This window comes from Charadrius vociferus, unplaced genomic scaffold, assembly GCF_000708025.1.
Source record: "Charadrius vociferus isolate BGI_N301 unplaced genomic scaffold, ASM70802v2 scaffold824, whole genome shotgun sequence".
Lineage (NCBI taxonomy): Eukaryota > Metazoa > Chordata > Aves > Charadriiformes > Charadriidae > Charadrius > Charadrius vociferus.
Genome location: NW_009647956.1, coordinates 252,866 through 258,343, shown reverse-complemented (window position 1 = coordinate 258,343; position 5,478 = coordinate 252,866).

Genomic DNA, 5,478 nt, shown 5'->3' with positions numbered 1-5,478 from the left:
ACATTTTAGGGTTGTGACATACCTCTTTTGGAACAACCCCCATGTGACATACACACTACCCACACATCCCCCACTCACCTGCTCCTATGCCACATCATCGCCTCCTCCCCAGGGACCTTGGGCTGCCCCAAATGACATCATCACCCACACATCCCCTTTCTATTCACCCCCAAAAAAGGCACAAAGCCACCGCATCCAGGGCTTGCCCCATCCCCTCGGGGAGCTTGACCACCGGCAGGCAAACCTGAGCAGGGGTTGTCTACTGAGCATCACCAGACCCTTCCGGCAAGACACCTGAAACACAAAAAGCACCAATTATATTTCAGCAGATTAAGAAAGCACAGAAGAAAGCAGAGGAATTCCCTCACACTGAGGGACGGGACGGGACAGCAGCTGAGCTACAGGAGCACTCCAGGGAAACAGCGCCAAATACAGCACGGCTTTTCAAAGCCAGAGCGACTGGAACTCTTCCAGTCAGAATTAAGACTAAGTGGTGCCATTCTGAGCACGACAGTACACCCTCTGGCTGGCCCTGGCAAACCCCTCCTCCCTTCCTCCGCGGGGACAGCCCCCTGCCAGGCTGCCGCACAGGGCTGGGCTGGCCCGTGACCAGAATCCACGTGACGGACCCCCGCAAACACCTACAGCCCTTGCGCCACCGCTGCTGCACACCTTGCTGGGTCAGTACAGCTGAAAGGGAAGGGAAAAACTCTGAAGAGTGCAATGAACAAGAATGAACAAAGCTCAGTCCTTCACTCTATGCTGAAGAGGTGCACGTAGGCTTATAGAGATCTCTCTCTCTCCCCAATAAAAATACTTATACTACAAAAGTATTTGACTTTCCTTTGGCACTAAATGACCTTGCCCAGCTGTCAATCCACACCATTAAACCGTCCATCTCTAAAATACACAGCTATAACTTGACGACTCAGGGGGGTTCGGGTGCTGCACGATTAGCGGGGACATCTGGCCGGCTGCCCTGCTCAGCAGAGATGCTACTGAACCGCCGGGGAAACGCGCCGCTGACAGCTAGACAGAAATCAAGAACTTCAGAGTGCTCTGTCTCAAGATTGGCAATAAAACCCCACTAACATTCAGCTGCCTCTTTTTAAACGTGTCCTTTCTTTAAACATATTGTTTTAAACATTTCCTTTGTTAAATGTTTAACTGTAATTTAAAAAACAGCCCCGTTTTTAAAGCTTTAGAACAAATACCTAATTGCCAAAGCACACCAAATACATTGTACGCTACAGCCATTTGGCAGCTGCAGTTTAAACAGCACAAGTCCGTTTGTAAATTCTACGGTCAAAACCTTTTGTAAAGTTTAATTTAGAATAGAAAAACAGCAACATAAAAAAATCCCCTGTACAGCGTTACTGGGGGGGGGGGGGGAGACAAAACTCAATCCATAAGGCTACCAAAAAGGAGCCGATGCTTTCGGCTGTGCTGAACACGCAGAGGAACGTGTTTTGATGATGTCTTGCCTGTTACGACTGAGAACCCGAAGACCGGCGATGCCACCAAATTCTGAAGACGAGCTATGCTTGGGCCTTTGGAAGGAAGTGGACTTTTTTTTAAAAAAAAAAAAAAAAAAAACACAACAAAAAAACAGAGAGTGTGCAAAGTCTTGTTGCCGAAAAAGGACATTAGGAAAGCAGCAGCTCACCAAGAACACATCGGGACTCCCTGTCACCAGTTACAAGGCTGTCAGTGCTCCTTGGCAAAGCCCGGAAAACATGCAGAAGCCACCCCGCTTTGTCCACGTCTCTTCTCTGACCTCGGCTGCTTTTTGTATAGAGGCTAGTATCTCAGTAAGGTTTTCCAGTACTACTAGAAGATATTTTAAAAACTTGTGGACTGAAGAAGCATAAAGCTTTTACCATTAAAACAAAGTCTCTTTCTTCAGAACATCTGAACCCTTACGAACGCTTTCTTCCCTCTTTTAGTACAACATTATTTGCACAGTGCCAGTTAATGGTAAGCACACAGAAAGAGATTTATGCTTTCGGGACGAGAAAACAAGTGGAAGGAAGCAAGCTTTGCATTGGTGCAACGTGCTCCAGAACAGACCTTGTTTTTAGTATTCGTGGTCAAATATTTCATCAAAAAACTACAGGAGGAGAGTCGGCACATCCTTCACATTAACTTCAAAGCCCACACGACAAGGACGTTAGGAAAAAGGCAGACGCCCATTGCAGACGTACCTCATCCTTGCAGACCACCCTGGATCCTTTCCGCCTGTCCCGTACTGTCACGGCAGAAGAAAGGGTGACTGTGGAGAACGGCTGGCTGTTGACAATCTGACGAGAGGGGAAAAAGCCCTTCAGCATAAAGCTGGGTAGGAATCTCAAGCTGCCTTCTTCCCTGAAGGTTTGCCAAGACAACAGCTGAGCAGAGGAAAGAGTACTTGGCATCACCTTTGGAATGCTTCTTGGTGCGAGCCATGAGAGCTCTTGCATTTTTCAGACAACCCTGCCTTTCGTTGACTCACTGGCAGCTTACGTTGCACGAGAGCCACCTTCCTGGGTGCACACAGGTGACAGACACGTTTTCTCGAGCCTATGTACAGCTAAGGTTTCCTCACCCTAGACGGCCCAAGGTGAAGATTTTTGTTACAGGGTACAGCAACCCACCGTGGAACCCCCTCCTTCCAAAAAAAGCAATGATTTTTTCCAGGCTCTTTCTCCAGATGGTCACGAGCTTTTAAAACTGCCGTTGCACCACCAAACCTGCTCAGCGTCCCTGGCAGCTTTCGACTGCCCTTGGCCTTAACGGGCACACGTGCTCTGCCATCTCCCAAAAGCAGGAGTACAGCACATGCCCAGACCCCAGCGCAACCCTGCCAGTGCCCACGCGCACCTCGCTCTTTGCACAAGAAGCCCTCGAGCATCCCTGCGAGCACAGACACACGCACAGGATCAGCTTCACCTATGCTGCTTTCAAGGGATGCCATTTCTGAAGCTTTAAACTGAAAACCGCCTCCTGACACCCGGCCACAGCAGAAGTCATCCATAACGAGAACTCCGCAAACACACAGTAACGCAAATTACAAACCCGCAGCAGCAGGAGCTGCTTCAGAGATATTTAGACCAGCGACAAGGGAGAAAATAAAACAGCTTCATCTTGCGTGCAGGAAATCAGCAGACAGAGAAAAGGGTCTGCTTTCACAGCCCTTACAAAAAACAGGTGTTCTCCTTCCCTTCCAAAACCTTTCTCTTAGGTCCAAATATCACAGCACCACCGTGGCAATATCCAGAGTGGGGAACAACAGCCGCCCCACTGCCAGACGTTTATGGAGTGGGGCACGCAGACAGAGGGAAAGGTTTTGCCACACGCAACCCTGAATTGCCTGAAAAGTTACGTTTACCAAAAAGAGCCACTTGGAACATACTGCCAAACAACGCTTGGCAATAAAACTTTCACGGGTTTGACACACACAATTTTGGGAGACCTCACTATTGGCTTCCTGCTGCTACTGTTCTTCCTCCTTCAGAAATCCTACCTGTAGCCAAGTGTTTCACTACCGGTTCAAGCACTTACCTTCCTGGTACTACCAGCACGTTTACACAGGCAAGTTACTCCATTGCTCTGCTCAAATTAGCCAAAGGAAAGTTACAGCCCTGAGAGAGGAGTGAAAAAGGGGAGGTGAGGCAGCAAAGGAGCTCTGCAGGCTGCCACCAGGCAACACTGTGCTCTGCTTTGGAAATCACATACCCACACCCCCGCAAAAAACAAACCAAAAAATCAAAACCATGAGGGAGTCAGGGCGGAAATTAATGAAAGGGAACACCAGCAGCTGCAACATTCAGTGAAAGTGGGCTTTACCGCTAACCGTGGACTTCAGCGACTCTCCGAGTCTACACCTCAATCCGCTGAACAACCAGTCCTTTTCTGGAAGGACAAACTTTTTTGACTTAAAAGTCCCAGATTGAAGGCTCCACGGAACAGAAGGTGGGTTGAGCCAAAGGACAAAGGACACCACCACCTCAACACCCAAATAGAAAAAAAAAAAAAAAAAAAAAGAATAAAAATCAAGGGAAACATCAGTTTCTATTGCGTTTCTTTCATTACACGTCCACTGGCATCTAGGTGCTCCAAAATTAACGATCCTCACACCACAGACTCATAACAATTCAGTTATGCAGGGGGAAAAAAAAAAAGGCTATTTCCAACTTGCTCATAAAATTAGCACGAACAAACAGAAGAGAAACACCGGACCCTAAAGAAGGTGGCAGGCAGCTCTTAATTTATCCAAGAGGAAAATTCGCTCTTTGACCCAAAAGGAAGACATTCCTAACTACCCAGGCACCGGTTCGGGAAGGAGACACGCTTTGTTAACTGCAATTCCGCACCAGATTTTCTACAGTGGCTGCAGATTTGCCTTTTCTGCGGGTTTGACGTCGAGTACCTGAACTCGCAAACAATTCTCCCCGCTCCCCCAGTCCCACACCTGCCATTACCTGAGCAGCCAGTGGGATCAGCCCTGTAGGATTTTCTTCCCGGGACACGCAAGGGTACACTGGGAAAAGAAGAGGCGAGAAATGACCCTGTTTGTCACAGCCAGCCCATGGGGACAAGCTGGGGGACCCCCAGCCCACCTCTGCCCTCGGGAGCAGGGCCCAGAGAGGCATCTGGTGTGGATTTAGCCCCCCAGGCAAGAGGCCGGCTCCTCACCGGCAGAAGGACCACTCGCCTCCCCGCTGCTTGTGGCTCTTTGCTCGGGACAGCCCGGCCTGTGCCCGGCCACTCCTTCTCCTGACAAGCTCCAGCTACTTGCAACAGTCTGGGCTTTTGACAAGGGCGTCCTTCAATCACAGTCATAACTCAAGTATTACAATTAAACACCACAGCCGTACACGGTATAAATATCGATTAGTTTGCGTGAGTAATTACTTAATAATTAAACAGCATATAAAGAAGAGCTGGACTCGAAGAGGAGAGGGTTCCCCCCAGAGACCCCCGCAGATACAGAGTTCAGCCTGCTGCATGCCAGCCTCTGGAACTCAGGGGATCCTGCGGGACCAGACCCCCACCTCCGCGAAGGGTCCACACACCCTGCCCATCCCCTGTTTTCACCCGCAGCCCCCAACGCCCTCCCACCCCTCTTTGCCTCCCCCCCCGCAAACAAAACCAAACAGGAGTCTGCCGTGGCCCCCAAAACTGCTCACTTAGTGCCCCTTTCTGAGCCCAAAACGCCAGCTCCTGGGCCTGCTCTCGAGCCCCAAAACCGCAGGACTTGACTCCTGCTCCTCAGCCCAAAGCCACACAACTCGGCCTGTTTCTCAGCCCCAAAACCAGCCCCGGGAGCCTGCTTTCCAGCTGCAGGGGCAGAAGACCTGCTCTCCGTTTCAGGCCCCAAACCGGCTCAACCTCTCTGCTTCCTCACCCCCTCGGCAGCCCCTGCGGGCCATGCTGAGGGCCGGGGGCGGCGCAGCCACCTCAGAGCCCGCCACCCCCAGCCCCCACAGGCACTTTTTG